We start from the raw sequence: 16,571 nt of genomic DNA, 5'->3' as shown, positions 1-16,571 counted from the left end.
GGTCCTCAGAGACCTATTACACAGGGATTGGGCCCACCTTGTCACTTGCAGGGACTGCCCCCTGGAGTACTGGGGACTGGGGCCCCCACGGGCACCTCCTTGGCCCTTTCTATTCTATCTGTTGAATCTTCTGGAAAAAGTGGGCAGAGAGGGGAAGAGCAGGGTGGCCAGCTGTGCCCTACTTGTCCCCACGTGTCCCTTCATCTCTGTGCCCAGAGATAGGGCTGGGCTAATTGCCACTGCCTCAGAGTGGCCCGTTTCCCACCACCAGCCCCAGCAACAGGTTCCTACCATGCTGATGGATGGTCCAGCACTTGGCACCTGCCTACCCACAGCCCCTTCCCCTCCCATAAATTCTAGTTCCATGGAGCCAGACAGTGGTGCCCACAGCAGGGAACAGAGGGGCATGAAGGTGCTTTGAAAAGGCTCCTGTCCTGGCCAGGGGCGGGAGGCTGGGGAAGGGGCAGACACTGTCCTCCCAGGCCCAGGCCCAGGCCCAGCCCTGGATCCAACCCTGCCCTCTGTCTGTGAGCCTTGGACTCAGCCGTTGACAATTTCCTCCTCAGCCCTCCCCTTGGAAGGTGTTACACCCCTTCTCCAGGTGGGGACACTAAGGTTCAGAGAGGTCGCCCTGCAGCCTACAGGGGTCACCTCTCACATTCTGTTCTCCAGCATATGACATCCCTGGATGAAAGAGGAGTGTGGCCCTGGAGCCTGCAGGTGGCAGCCACGGCCACTCAGGGCTGGGTGTATGCTGGGGACGGAATGGACACCACTGAAAATCACTCCTGGCTGGGTGCAGTAGCTCATGCCTGTAATCCCAGCGCTTTGGGAGCCTGAGGCAGGCAGATCACCTGAGGTCAGGAGTTTCAAACCAGCCTGGCCAATGGGGAGAAACTCCATCTCTACTAAAAATACAAAAATTAGCCAGGTGCGGTGGTGGGCACCTGTAATCCCAGCTACTTGGGAGGCTGAGGAGGGAGAATCGCTTGATTCCGGGGGCGGAGGTTGCAGTCAGCTGAGATTGCACCTTTGCACTCCAGCCTGGGTGACAGAGGGAGACTGCATCTCAAAAAAAAAAAAAAAAAAATTACTCCTTAGGGACTGAGACCAAGAAACAGTATCAGAGGCTGAACCCCTTGGCAATGAGCATCTGTCCCAGGACTTGGGAGGGAGGGAGCATGGCCAGGGTGGCTGCCTGCAGGTGTGTGTCCTGCTGCTCCCCAACTCAACATGCTCACCTCATTTCACACCAACATGCCCCATCCTCAGAGGAGGAGCCCAAGGCTCTGAGAGGAAGTAACTAGCCCAAGGGCACATGCCTTGATGACACAGTCAATTCCTAGGCTCTGACTGTCCACCTCCAAGTTCCAGGTCACCCTAAGCAGGTAGAAGAGGGAGAGGGCCCCAAGCAGGCTGCAGCTGTGACTTTGCATGGAGGGGGCAGCCTGCCAGAGTTCACGCAGGAAAGCAAGTCGCTAGGCAAGCTAGCGTGATTCCCAGCCCCGCTGCGCTGCCTGAGGTTGGAGGAGCAGCAGATGTGCTTCCTATCTGTCTGCAGCAGCCCAGCTGGCCCAAAGAGACCCTGGGGACCCATGCTCTGGGTCATGGCTTCCCAGGCCTTAGTCAGAACTAAGTCAGAAGGGTGGCAGTCCCTTCCAAGGGGTGGGGAGCAGGGCCTGTCGACTTGCTCCTGACCCACACACTGAGCCTAGGAACATCATCCTGGGCATGCCATACTTGTCGTGCAGTCTGAGTCAAGCTGCCTGGGCAGGGTATCCAGCTCCCAGCCTCCCTGGGGGTGCCGAGAGCTGAATCCACTGCAGAGCAGGGGTGATTGTCAGGGTCCTACCTCCTCTATCTGTCGGCACTCCAGTGGCGATCTAAGTGAGAGTCCCATGCACACGGTCATCCCACAACACACTCCACAGGCCAGGCAAGGACACACAGCCCCCTTCCCTCTCTCCCAGGTACCATCATAGCTGCCAGCGTGTGACCAAAGGCAGGGTCCCTGACCCCATTGAAGCACTACCACTGGCCAGCCAGCTCACGCACCTTGGCCTGTTGCTCCTAGAGGTCGCCTGGGCTGTTCAGCCAAGGGGACCACAGTTCCTGCTGGCCCAGCTGAGCTCCGCCTAGTGAACTCACCTGCCTTTCCTGCCATGGACTCTCACTCTTCTGCTTTTCCCAGCAGGAAGGACCCAGCCTCACCTATGCAACCTGCAGCCCCCCACCAACCAGTGGAGGCTCCCCTCTTAGACTTATAAGTCTATGGCCAGTGGCATCCGGCTGCCTGCCCTCCCTGCCTTCCCCAGGGTCCCCTCAGAGGACCCTGGGCTTTCTGACCACACAGAGGGGCCTCTGGCGCTCACTCCAGTCATCCATCTCTTATAGCTTCACCATTTTGGTCCAAGCAGCACTCCTTCTCTATCAAGCCTGGTGGCTGTTGGGTGGGGCTCCCCAAGGAAGAGGTGGCCCAGGGCCGTGGGTTGGAAGACAGGGTGACCAGAGAAGGGAGAAACCCAAGAGGGCTGAGCATTGGTCTGAACTATGGGTGCACTGCCTGGGTGCCGTGGGAGAGGCCAGCGTGTGTGGGGTGGAGTGGAGACGGCTGCCACAGCCCCCAGGCACTGTCTATGAAGCTTCAGCTTCTCCCTCTATCTTCCTCCCCTTTCCCTTCCAGTCCCTGTGTTCCAGGAACCTTGCCACACCCGCAACCTGCACCCTTCCCTCTCCAGCCCTCCCACAGCTGCTGCAGCACACCACTGCTTTGCGCTTGCCTCACCAGCTCTGGCTTTTCTTCAACCCATTTTCTCTCTGCTTTCTTTCCAACTGCCCGCTGAACGGGTCAGGCAAGTCCATCCCGTCCTAAGAGCCCCAGGCCCCACTTTGACCTCTAAACAGATCCTCTCTTCTCAGAGGCCTCCCTTTCCAAGCCTACCTGTGTGGGTGTCCTGTGACTTGACCGTGGATCCCCACTCCCAAAGCCTTCATCTGTGACTTAGTCTGTTGTAGTGGTGAGCTGACACTTTCAGGTGTGACCATTGCTGAAAACTTGTGCCCCCTCTGTGGTATGCCCCTGCCCTGTTCTATAAATAGCTATAAATAGTAATATACATATATATACACACACACGTGGCTGATCACCTCGCTTCTAGCACTGGGAATCAGTCCCCGTGCTGTCCTTGTGGAGTCTTGTGGCCAAACAAGAGAAAGCTGTCCCCTGACATCGCCCCTCCAAAGTGCGCCACCTCCAGTGAGTCTCCCTGTCATGCCCGGCCTGTGGACAGCCAGCCCCCGCCATCCCTCCCACCCCCCACCAAGCATGGGGGTGCTGTGCAGGCAGCCGTGTGGCCTGACAGTCTCTACCAGTCCTGCTGTCCCTCGGCTGAGAATCAAACCCATTTCAGGATGACGGGGAATGTGTCCTCTGCTGGCTGTGTTCTCTGTGGAGCTCAGGGGAGGGAAAAGGCCAAACCATTTCTAGGGTGCTGTTGGGAGCAGTGTAAAGGCCACACCCTTTCCGAGGGACACCTTTCCTGGAAAGCCCCTGGAGCTTAGGGACTCTTATCCTGTGAAGCTGACTCTGGCCATTAGCGGGCAGGGCCATGAACTCAGCCTGGAAGAGCCTGGGGTAGCCAGCACTCTGGAGGGAGAGACACAACAGGCTACCAGGTGCAGACAGGAGAGGGAGGCAAGGGGACAGAAAGGAAGATGCCTGGGGTGGATGGAAGTCAGTGGCCTTGGGTGCTGGAATCTGTCTTCCCGGCCACCGCTAGATCAGGCTCCTGAGCCTGTTGGCTGTCAGGGCCAGACTGTGCCCCATAGGTGCCATGGCAGTCCCGTGAAATCCACCAGGTGTCACCAGGCAGCATACAGGTAACAGGCCTGAAAGATCCCCAACAGCCCAGCTGGACATGCTCAGACACTCTGGGGCTCCTCATTCTGTGGGACAAACTGCAGGACCCAGTGAGGGAAATGGGAACACACCAGGCCGAGCAGTATGGCTAAATCCATTTATTCCAAAATGAAAAGCGAAATAAACAGGAGTCGCATCACCCACAACCCCATCCCTGCCTCCTTCCTCTGTACTATGCTAGCAATAAATAAGTTTCCCAGCCACAAATGCTTAGAACCTCCTCCTCATATGCCAGCTCCAACCTCCATGATACAGGGGGTGGCCCTACCCCAGGAATATACAAAATGTTACACAGATACTGTATGTACACTGGGGAACGGGGGCCACCCCAGCAGCCTGTGCCCTCGCCTGGTCCACAGTTAGCCCCATTGTCCTGCCTCAGCTGCCTCTGTGAATAAGAATATGGGAGCCCCCTGAGGGAAAAGTTCCTTTGGTGAGAGTAGAGAGGCCACCTCCAAACAAACCAGCTCCACCAGCTTCTGGCTCTTAAAAAACAAACATCATCATCTGGAAATTTAAGGACTCAGCCCTGGTCAGGGTGGGAAAGGGTCTGTTTGTCTCCCTCCATTAGACAGGGGTCTTGTCTTGCTACCCTAATGTTAAAGGGGTAACTGGGAAGGGTTGGTTGGTACATGGTGGGGGTGAAGACTCCAGACCCACTTCTCCAGGCTTACGCTGATAGGGGCCTGCTTTTATTTATTTTTATTTTTATCCCATGACGTTTTTTGAAATCCCATAACTTGTTTTTCATAACTTTTTAAAAATTTTTTTCATAAAACTTTTTTCTATTTTTTTTTTGCTACTTCTCCACAGCATTTTTTATCTCATAACTTTTTACCCCACAGTTTTTAAAAATTCCCATAACTTCTTTTCAGTTTGTGTTCTTTTAATACACTTGCATAGTTACAATTTTGTTAAAAAAAAAAACCGATGATCTCATGCCAAGTGTGCTCAGCATTTGCACAGTGTCAATACCTTTAATACTATAGTTTTCAAGACACACAAAATTTTAAGGCAGAAACAACACTTTGCAACAATTTCATAATTTATTACATTACAGTATATCATGATAGCAGTCAATAATGCCACTTTAGACAAAAGCCTTTAAGTATTTCCATTATACATTCTGTTAATAAGAATTCATAAATTGGTAAAAGTCATTCTAAGAAAACTTGGCAAATAAAGCTTTGGGCTTTATTTCTTTCTCTACTTTTTCTTCCCCCAGTTTCTTTGTTTTAAACTACAGTATTCATATTTTAAAATGTTTTAACTTACTTCAAAACATTAACATCGCAGTTACATTTTTGAATAGTTGTTATATTATTTTAAAGTAACTCTGTAAGATAAAGTTTTGGAGAAACTATTATGGATAGGGCTGATTTACATTTTCACACTTTCTAAAAATCAGCTTTGGTTTTAGAACTGATTTTTTTCATTTCCAGAAAATCTATCAGGTTTAGTCAGATACTTTAAAAATTATTATTATATATTGCAATCTTTTAACAGGTATTTTGATTCTTTACTTCCTACAGAAATTAAAGTTTATTCAATTGAACTCACATTTTAAAATTCTGTATTTCTGCTGAACTCTAACCTTCTAATGTTGCCTTCTAAGCAAATTGAAAGCTACCTTATACTGAATGAAGAGAACAAATACTTGCTGAATGAGGTATTGCAAAGACTGCATGCGCTTTGAAGAAAGACTTAAGTTATTGTGATATGATTTCCATTCTTTTTAGCTTTGTCTTAAACATATGACAAAATATCTACACAAAGAGTGGTATTTCAATTAATATAGTACATTTATTTTCCAGACTGATATTCAGCTTAAATATGCCAGTATGTGATTTAATCCATAGGTCCCTGATGAACACATTATTGTCAGATTGGTTACATATGCTAAATGCGATCTGAAGGTCATTCCTAGTCATTTATATGTGTCAGGGTAAAAGTGAAGTGACTGGAACTATAAAAATTCCTTCAAAATAATTTATCAATGTATTAGGTAAACCCAGTTTCAGAATGATAAAGAAAAACTATTAGACCAAATAATGTGGCTAATTAACAGTGGTACGATTTCTAGCCCGAGGGTTTAAAATGGACTTAAAGTAACTGTCTTTCAAGTGAACTCAAATAATGCAAAAGCAGCAAGTTCACAAAACAGAAGGTAAGAACAGGACCTTAAGTCTATTTTAAACCCTCGGGCAAGAAATCGTACCACTGTTAATTAACCACATTATTTGGTCTAACAGTTTTTCTTTATCATTCTGAAACTGGATTTATCTAATAAACTGATAAATTCAGTTTGGAAGAGTCAGTTGAAGTCACAAGCACCCAGTATTTGCACTCTTTCAGTGAATGCAGGCAAATCTGTTATTCCATCTGTAAAATTGTATTACTGCTCTCCTATTAATGTCATATTTATAAAAGTATTTATAAAAGTATCATTATAAAAGTATCTATAAAAGTATCATAAAAAAAGTATTTATAAAAGTATCATGAGGATGCCAAATGCTAAAAATGGAGATGGTCTAGTAACAAGAAATGCCCACCCCAGGGATGCGCATATTCTAATAATGTATTCCTACATTCTAATAATGTGACGTATTTTGGAACAGAGACATTAGAACTTCATGAAGTTTTAGCTGTTCTTTCCCAAGCATCATAAAGTTATTATTTAGGCAATGTATGACTGAAATAATTCATTCATCATGTACAGGCACATGAACATAAGTATGGCACAAAATATGCCTCTAACTGAAACTGAGAGGTATAAAAACATATTCACTCTTCATAAAGAACTTTGTGAGGAAATATAACTCTGTAATTGTAGAGACACTTTTCCTCAAAATACTCTGACATTCACAAACAGTAGATTGCACTGCAGTTTGTACACATTTTAAGTTGCATAAACATCTCCTTGATTTTCAAATGTAGTAGAATACTGTCTACTAAAACTTCTTTTTGTTTCAACTAAGTACTCTCACATATATTGGTTTATAATAATGGTTGTTATTTTTTAAGTGTTTTCCATTCAAGGAAAAGAAGTAAATTCCTTTGTGAGAGTAACCTATGTGGTTGAAGAAAAGGTATTAGCCAGAGAGGTCTAGATGGTAAAATCAATCTTCTAGCCTCAAAAAAGCTCCATGAACATAGAGGAACGCCAGGTGTCACACAGCTTTCCTTCACTCGAATTCATTCTTGACTAGAGCCTGTATGCTTGTTCCAGGGACATTTAAACTCTGAAAGGATTTCTTATGATCTTTACTAAATACATAAAGAAGAATGCCAACCAGTGCCCTTTTGTGTGATGGGACCTGTAGTCATGTGATTGAAATAGGTAACATGGACTCTGATTTTAAAATGTATTGGAGATATAAATGCGCTAAGCTAGAAAAGGTTTTTCCCATCCATAGTCAATGATGGGAGCCTTTCCTTCCTCAGAAATAATCCCTTTTTAGGTCATTGAGAAAGAGTACAAAGGCCACAGCTCATGCTGCAATATCTTCATGAGCCCAGAGCACATACATATCCTAAAGGAGCTACCATAGGACGGCGCTCATTCCTGGCACCAGAATGAAGGAAACACGCTGCATCCTGCGCGCAGCTGCCAGCGCAGGCCACGTTCCTCTTCTGGGAGATTTAAAAAGCTCCCCCAAATGTTATTACTCCCATCCCCAATACACAGAAAATAGAGGAAAGGCTGTTTCCAGTTCTCAGTCTTTAAACAACTGTAAACGTCACTACTCAGAGTGGCATATCACAAAGTAAGAAACAGCGCGCACTTGAGGGCAAACCACATATTGAGCTAATGAAGAGCTCACTGTGATTAGGATTCGATCAAACATAATATCAGAACATAAGCAAATTTTACCTGAATTCCATAATGAACATACATGCTGCAAAAACATTTAAAAAACCATGGCAGCCTATTCCAAACCAGCAAGAATAATTTTGTGCAAATAGTGGGTCTTTGTGTGTTTGAACTCCCACCAGGTAAGGGCAAACTCGATATGCGAGCTAATGATCTACAATTATCAATTAAAACAAAAATGTTAAAGGATGCCAGAGTGAACATCAGGAAAAGATCCACTCTCCTTACTTTTTTATAAATAAATTTAAACTGTAAATTAGAAACACAAATAAACATGAGTGGCTCTAACATTCAAATGAAGTAAATGAATTGTGTAGGAGATTAATCACATAACTTTTTGTTGTTTTTCAATTTCTTGACCAGCTCTCAGATGATGATGATGTTTATCTCCCTGTTCTCCGCTGCCTGGTAAAAGAATGGGACACAGGGTTTGCTGGCCAAGCCTGGGTGCTCCTGGGTGTCCTGCATTACAGGAAGCAGCTGCATGATCTTCTGTGTGGTGGGGTTGCCATGGGGAGAACCCTCCCTGGCCTCTCCTGGTGCAGGCTCCACGCTGTCGGCCAGGCTCACCTCACAAAGATCTTCAGAGAGAGGGAGGCGGGGGTCTGAGTACAGTGCGAGCCTCCCCTGTCCCTGCCTGCCCACCCCGCCTGAGGGCTCTACTCACCACCCTGCTCCTCCGCAGCCCCAAGTTCCTGGGGGCCTGGGGCCCCTGGAGCGGGCTCATCAGCCGGGTTCTGGGCAGTGGGGAGGAATTTGTCATGCCCCTTGTGGTCGTCGACAAGTGGCAACACCAGATCCTGCAGTTCCAGCAGCTTCACCTGAAGGGAGGGGTGCTCAGCTGCCACACTGGAGCCGGAGGCAGCACCAGCACCCATGCCCAACCCTACCCCCATAGAGGTGGTGCACTCCCTACCTTCATCTCCTCCTCCTTCTGGGCCAGCCTAATGACATCCTCCATATCCTGGTGCCACGTGTTTGTGGGCTCAGACGCTGGGGCCCCTCCAGTGGCCCTGCAGCTCCCCTTGCCGTGCCCTGGTCTCCCGCTCACTCATGCCGTCTGTTGCTTCAGAGAGCTGGATGAATCCAAGATCTAGTTTTTCCACCTGCTCCTTCCCGTCCGCCTTCTCCTTTGGGAGGTCCACAAAGCCGCTCTGGAGCCAAAATAATGGGGTCACATCTCGAGAGTGACCTGTCCTGTCCACCCCTGCATTTTTTGGCCCACGCCAGGACTCACTCACCTTCACCTTCTCCATGGCCTCCTTCAGGGCATGGTAACTCTCCCCGCACACAAACTCACCCCGAGTCCCTGGGGCTGGAGCCTCTGCCTCTGGCTCCTTCCAGGCCGAGGCCATCAGGTAAACCAGGTGCGGGCAGCACAGCCTTTGCACCTTCTGCTGCCCACATGGCCGTGCCTGCTCCTCCTGGGCACTGGCTCCAGGGGAGTTGAAAAATGCCACTTGAAGGCAAGAGGTGAGTATTCTTATAGGGGCATACACAGAACAAATGGGGCAGGGAGGTGAAGTGCAGCCCCTTCCCTTGGGGCCTCAGAGAGTGCACCTGTTGGTCACAGGTGAAATGGTGTCTGACCACTGGCTCCCAGAAGGGATGAGGGTCCAGAGAAATCAGAAGGCAGGGAAACCAAGAGCATAAGGGAGTCTGGGAGGGACCACAGAGGAAGGTGGCAAAGGGGAGGTGGGGAAAGTCAGGCTCACCGTGGCCTCCCAGCCCTCCTGGTCCTGTGGGATACTCGGCATGGGCCGAGGTGCCTCCTCTTCCTCACTGTCCAGATGTCCTCCTCCATCTCCTGTGGGGAGGTGGCCAGAGGGGTCCTCAGACAACCCAACAAGGGAAGTACTGTGGGCCCATCTCTGTCCTCACCCTCACTGTGTAACCCTGAGCCAGCCCCTCCCCAGAGGGGAATGAACTGCTGTTCTTAATTTTCCCTTTTAAGAACCAAGGTCTTGCTATATTGCCCAGGCACAGTCCCACTACCGGTTGGTGCGGGAGTTCTGACCTGCTCCCTTTCTGATCTGGGCCAGTTCACTCATCCTTAGGCAACCTGGTGGCCCCCTGCTCCCAGAAGGTTACCATATTGATGCCAAACTTAGTGCAAACACCTGATTGGCATAACGACCAGCTATTCTAAAGGTCTCTTCCAACTCCTCAATCCTATGCTGCTAACAGTCCCTTCCTCCTGGGGCTCTCTCCTCTTCCTCTGAGTGGTCTCCTGTACCTTCTCCAGGGAGAGCCATGACGCTCAGCTGGGTCTCTAGCTGTTGGTTCTGATGGCTGGCAGTTTATAGGTGCTCCTAAGGGGACAGAAAACAGACTGAGAAGGCATGGAGGTTGCCAGGTCATCCCCCTCAGGGCTCCATCCTCTGCAACTCCCTCCCCTGGGTCTCCTGCAACTTATGGTAGGCCATCTCAGCCACCGCTTTGCCCTGAGCTTCCTACTGCTGCAGCCACTCCATGAGCTGGGTCTGCAGCAATAACTGCCTGTGCAGCAACTCCTTCTCAGAGGTCAGCTGCTGATAGCTGGCCAGGTACTGCTGCAAGTACTAGTCTCACTTCTGCTGCAGACTCTGAGACTCTTGGCTCTTCAGCTCCACCTGCAGGAAGACCCTGGGCATGAGGGTACGTGGTGGCTGGCTTCCAGATTCTGGGCCCATTAATAGAGTAGCAAGGGCACTGTGGGGCTCTGTCAGCTGCCCAGGCCCCTGGCCCCTTGCTCCAGGCCTAAGAGACTGCCTCCCTTGCCAAGAACCCCATACCTCTTCCCCCAGCCTCAAATCTCATCTCCTTCTTCCCACCATTTAAACTGTAGGCCACAGACTGGTGGAAAAGCAGAGGGAGCCAACCACCATCTGCTAAGTGTGCCACATGCCTAATGTTTCCATGTATTCTCTCATTTAATCCTCAGTACCTCCGTAAGGAAAATGCTAACTTCTTTTGAAGTTAAAGAAACAGAGACTTAGAGATGAAAAGTAGTTGAATGGTGACCAGTGGAACGGAGGCCAGAATCCAGTTTGAATCTAAGGAGGCTTTTTTGTTTTGAGACAGAGTGCCATGCCAGCTCACTGCAACCTCCACCTCCCGGGCTCAAGAGATTCTCATGCCTCAGTCTCCTGAGTAGCTGGGATTACAGGCATGTGCCATCATGCCTGGCTAATTTTTTGTTGTTGTTGTAATTTTAGTAGAGATGAGGTTTTGCCCTGTTGGCCAGGCTGGTCTCAAACTCCTGACCTCCCAAAGTGCTGGGATTACATGCATGAGCCACCTTGCCTGGCATAAGGAGCCTCTCATACCACTGTCTCTTCCCCTATGATTGGGGGAATCCATGCCTCTAGCTGGGATGATGATGTCCAGACCTGGGAGGAGCCCAGGGCTACCCACCTCTAAAAGTCAGAGGGCAGGAAGCAAGAGACAGTCAAAGGGCTGCGCTGGAGGGTGCTGGGGTCACCTACCCCCCAGTTGGAGCTGCCTTTGGCCTGGCACCTCCCCTCCTCAGAGGCTGGTGCCCACCTCCCAGCCCTTCATGGATGGGGCGGAGGTTACCGTCTCCTTCACCTCACCCAGCTTCTCCTGCAGCTCCTTTACTTGCTGCTCCAACTGCAGTGCACTCTTGTTCTCGTTGTTCTGGACAAAGAGAAGCAATCAGTGGCCACCCACTGCAGCTGGAGACCCCAGAACTTGGTGTCTGCTTCCCATGTCACCGGGAAGAGTGGAGGCAGGTTGGAAAAATCATCCCCTCTCCCCAACAGCCATCAGAGCAGGGCCTGATGAGCTCTGGCTCACAGGTGCCTTTAGAAGTACCATTTCATGTAAGGGCTACACTGCCCCATTTTACAGGTGGGGAAACAAAGGCCTGGAGGGTTAGGGATGAGGGCAGGCTCCACAGGTAGGGCAACCACCAGATCCTCGAAGCTGCAATGTGGCTCGGCTAGCTGTTTGTCAAGCGTGTGGTTCTGGGAGAGCTCGAGCCTCTCCTCCTCCTTTTGTAGCCTCTCCTCCTGCTTTCGCAGCCTCTCACCCTGCTCCCGCAGCCTCTCCTGCTGCTTCCGAAGCCTCTCCTTTGGCTCACACAATCTCTCCTGCTCCCGCAGCCTCTGCTCCTCCTGCTCCCACAGCCTCCTCTAGTCCTGCTCTTGGAGCCTCTCCTCCTGATCCGGAAAGCTCTCCTTTTGTTCCTTGCTCAGGAGACTCAAAGCCTGATTGTTTTCCACCTGGGACTGCAGCTTTCCCTCCAGACGTTCCACCTCCTTCCTCAGGTGCCTGGCCTCATCTTGTAGCTGCTTCACCTCAGAAGCCCCTGCTGGGGGTGCTGGGGACAGGGGCTCAGCTGAGAAAGGAAGCAGACAATAAGGGCCTCTGGATTCCCCAACCACCGCCCCCCTACCCAAAAAGAAAAAATAAAACCCTCCTCTTGATGCACAGCTCCTCTCAGGCTTCCCAAACTTGGCCTCACTGCTAATGATTCCTCGCACCCGATGGTAGCCAATTTCCAAGCCACTTTCAGATAGAGAGCACTGTGGGTGGCTGACAATGGGCACTCCTCCCTCTTTGCTGATGGGGACCCTGAGGCTCATGGAGATGACAAGACTTGCCGTCTCCTGGCACAGACCTCTTTCCCTCTGCCTCAAAGCCCTTCCATCCACCCACCTCCCTGGGGCATTCTAAGCCACCCCACAGCCCTCTGATGCCAGTCCTGCTCCCAGGTCACACCAGCCCCATCTTACCCATCTGGTGTTTGAGTTCGGACAAGCTCCTCTCCAGCTCCTGTATCCGATGTATGTCACGCTTCTCCTTCTTCAATGTGCGAGCCTGCCCAAAGCACAGAGCGGAAGGGCCCTGGAGAGAGGGGCTGGTGGCTGGACAAGCTACCATCTCCCTCTCTGCCCCCACCTCCACAAAGCCCAGATCCATGACTACCTCTGGCTGTACTAGTCCCATTTTACAGATGCCCAGAAAGATCCAGTGACCTATCAAAGGTGGGGGCTGAAGGGTCATGTCTCACCTCCACCGACATTTTCCACATCCTCTCCTGCCACCGGGCCCTCTCTCCTGTTACATGTTGAGCATATTCATCTCTCTCTAGCTGGACTTGTTTAAGTGACTCTGTCATCTGCAAGGATGGGCACAGAAGTTAGGAAGGGCTGTCACTGGTCCTCACCTGCTCCTGGCCAGTGGGGATCATCATCCTTCCACATCCCTTCTCTGCAAAGCCTCACCTGTGTCACGTGTGTGTTCAGCAGCGCCTGCTCCTTTGTGGACTGCTGTAACTGCTGCTGGAGGACTGCTTCACTGTGGCTTGAGGACTGTAAAGATCAAGGCATTTCCAAGTCCATGGCCTGGTTTTTAAAAGAACTCAGTAAAGTTGGAAGCGACAGAGAAAGATCGAATTTACAGCTGGCCAAAGAGGCCCAGAGAGATCAGATAATATTGCCATTGTTGTTACTGTTGTTACTACCACTGTTTGAACCTTTACGGAGTTCACCAGGTACGATGCTAACAATCCCATTTAATCCTCACTACCACCATATGAGACAGTTACTAGGAAAACCTCTATTGTGTAGATGAAAAACATGGAGTATTCGAGGTTAAGTTCTTGCCTAAGATCACTTAGATAGAGCTGGGATTTGAACACCAAATTGGACAGGTCTGTCTGATTCTTAAGCCCATTTTTCTTGCTGGGGGTGGGGGCACACATAGGAAAGGGGAAATTTATCTTTTGTTTGTTTTTTGAAAGGATGATACATTCGCATAGTCCAAAACTCAGAAGGTACAGAAGGGAAGTGTCTCCCAGGCACCCTGTTACTCTCTCCTGAGTTTTTTACAAACACTTACAGACATGTTTTATGTATATTATCATAGTACATACACACACACACACACACACACACAGACACACACACTTTCCTCTCTCTACAGAAATGGTCACATACTAAAGGTACTCTTCTGTACCTTCACAGTACAAGTACCCGATACCCCACCTAGGACTTGGCCAAGGCCACAGCCAGGTAAGGGCAGGACAGGCACTTGGCCTCCCAGTTCTGCGTCCAGTGTTCACTCCCCACAGTGCCCCCAACTCACCCACAGCAGCTGACTCAGCCCCAGGCTGCCTCTAACAACCATACACAAAAGCAGCGAGAAATGAGCATGCTGCCTTCTGGGCAGGACACTGCATCCTGCAGAAGGGACCTTTAGGCTCACTCCTCCATCTGGGAAGCCAGGCTGCCAGGGGACGGGGCAGCTGGTTGGACTCACCCTGTCCTCTTCCCGCTGCTGTGTAGACACAGCAGAGAGAGCTCGCTCCAATTCTTGAGTACGCTGCAAGGAGTATTGCAGGCGGCTGGCCAGACCCTTGGAGTCTTCTGTAATGACAGAGGTTGAGATGGGGCCAAAAGGACTCCCCCTAAAGACCTGTCAAAGTGCCAGGTTGAAGGATGACCAGGTGCCCAGATTCCTACCTTCGAAGTGTCTGGCAGCACATTTAGTATGGTAAAGGGTGGTCTTCAAGTCTGCCTTTTCCAACATGTCCAACATGAGGGTGTTGATTGTCTGGAATTGAACATTTGGGAGAAAAGTCAAGAAAGTGCTGAAAGAGAAGGAAAGAAACATTCTCCAAAGGACAGGAGAAAACTCCCCACCCTCCACTCACCTCTAACTGCTCCATTTGTGCTTTCTGTATTTCATTGTTTGCTTTCTTTTCCTATAGGAAAGGAGACAGAGCTCTTACCATGGGAAGCAGAGATAGCACAGCAAGAGACATGCCCCCAGAATGCCACCAATGCCCCAGGACAGGTCCACTCATGGGACTAAGTTATCAGGGACCCTATGGGGATGGGATGGAATCTGAGGGGTGAGCCTTCTCCCCAGGCTGGGAGTGGGTGAGATGAGACTGGAGCCTCTCACATCTGAGTGTCCCTCAAACCCAGCAGCCATGTGTGAGCAAACAAAGAAATGACGTTACTTCTTCCAGCTGATGTTCCACTTGTTTTCTGTGGTTTCTCTGGGGAGAGTCAACCCCAGAGTCAGGTGACTGAGGGTGGTCCCCTCAACTCTATTCCCCAGACCAGGAAGCAGTAGGCAGGGGCCAGGAATGGATTTTAAGGCAATGTTCTCAGACCCAGTGGCAACACGAACTGGTCAACTCCCCTCAAGTTCCCAAGGACAGATGATTTGGGTCTCTGTCGGTTTTTGCCCACAGCCGCAGAACTCAAAGTCTGAATCTGGATTCTCTCGAAAGGACAGTAACATAAATTTCCAGAGACAGAGTCTGAGAAAAGCCCACCCTTCTGCCAGCTTGTTATTTAGAAAGGTGCGTTCATTCAACAAACACTTACTGAGCACATACGGGCCAGGTACGGTTCTCCATGGCAAATATAGGATGGAAAAGGACAGACAGGAGCCCTTGGCCATGAGGTTTTCATTCTAGGGGCCATTAAATCTCGGACTCTCAGAGCTAACAGAGACCTTTGATGCTCTACCTCCTCCAGAAACACGAGCCCAAGGAGGAGAGGTGACTTGTCAAATTTGCTCTGAAAAGAGCAAATTCAGGACTGAGTCAGGGCAGAAATACAGGGCCCCTGACAACCAGTCAGGCTAGTGCTTCCCTGAGAGGTGACAACCCTAGGGTGTGTGTGGCCAGGACTGGAGCAGAGGTGTCTGGAGAACAGAGAGTTGACAAAGAGGGCAGCGACAGAAGAGCCATGCTACATGCGCCTTGCTCTGGAGTCCCTCCAGGTGAGGCCTGGGTGCTCCAGCTTCCCATTTGCCCTTGGTATCAGGGGCCCCCAGCCCCTTTCTTCAGGGCCCCATGGATAAACTAAAGACTAGGATTGGCAGCATGGAATCAGGGGACCCCACTGGACTCTTACCAATGATTCTATGTTTTCATTAAGGTGATTGATTGTCGTGGAGTTTGAGTCCAGGGCTACTGCTAGTTCTTGGTACCAGCTCTGAGGCGCATACAGAGAGGATGAGTTGGAGGAGGATTGCAGGGAGAGGTAGAGAGAACAATCATTAGGGCTGGGGTGTGTGGGGGTTGTCTCAGCTGGTAAAGGGGCACCCAGCCCCTGCTGTGAGAGGAGGTTGGAGGGCTGGCCTGCAGGGTCACTGCACCTAGGCCCAGGGCCTCTTACCTCCAGATCCTTCAGGATAACAGATGATGCAGGAGTAATAATGATGACAAATTCAGAAGAAAAACAGAAACTTACATGGGAAACAGTTATGGATATCAAGAAGGTAAAAAACAGCAAGGGGCCAGGCACAGTGGCTCACACATGTAATCCCAGCACTTTGGGAGGCTGAGGCGGGTGGATCATTTGAGGTCAGGAGTTCAAGACCAGCCTGGCCAACATGGTGAAACTCTGTCTCTTTTAAAAATACAAAGATTAGCCGGGTGTGGTGGTAGTTGCCTGTAATCCCAGCTACTCAGAAGGCTAAGGCAAGAGAATCATTGAACCCAGGAGGCAGAGGTTGTAGTGAGCTGAGATGACACCACTGCACCCCAGTCTGGGTAACAGAGTGAGACTCTGTCTCAAAAAAAAAAAAGACAAGAAAAAAAGCCCCAAATCCCACATGCCTGCTCTGTACGTTATTCCCATAAACAGGCTGAAGGTTAATGGCAGCAACATAAAATAAGCCAGAGGTAAAGTATCCCCCAAACCAGAGAAGCCTCAGGGGCATGCACAGCTGGGTACAGCAAGCCAGAGAGGGGTCCTGGCACTGCCTCATCTTCCACTTGTTCAATGGCAGAGTGCTACTCCATTGGAA

At 50.1% G+C, this 16,571-nt stretch overlaps 1 pseudogene across 1 annotated transcript; it reads right to left on the bottom strand.

The window, feature by feature from the left end:
- Positions 1-8,136: 8,136 nt before the first annotated feature.
- Positions 8,137-15,754, bottom strand: LOC117085302 (annotated as a pseudogene). The gene is made up of 15 exons (XR_004437912.1): positions 15,674-15,754; positions 14,455-14,505; positions 14,264-14,354; positions 14,061-14,167; positions 13,025-13,111; positions 12,811-12,918; positions 12,533-12,617; positions 11,708-12,135; positions 11,364-11,432; positions 10,030-10,105; positions 9,509-9,600; positions 8,809-8,947; positions 8,710-8,774; positions 8,461-8,614; positions 8,137-8,374 (listed from the first exon to the last, which is right to left on the bottom strand). The product of XR_004437912.1 is annotated as a golgin subfamily A member 6C-like (transcript).
- Between the last annotated feature and the right edge of the window lie 817 nt (positions 15,755-16,571).

The sequence above is a fragment of the Trachypithecus francoisi genome, unplaced genomic scaffold (genome assembly GCF_009764315.1).
Source record: "Trachypithecus francoisi isolate TF-2019V2 unplaced genomic scaffold, Tfra_2.0 Contig00539, whole genome shotgun sequence".
NCBI lineage: Eukaryota > Metazoa > Chordata > Mammalia > Primates > Cercopithecidae > Trachypithecus > Trachypithecus francoisi.
This window is presented reverse-complemented; position numbering and strand designations above follow the sequence as displayed.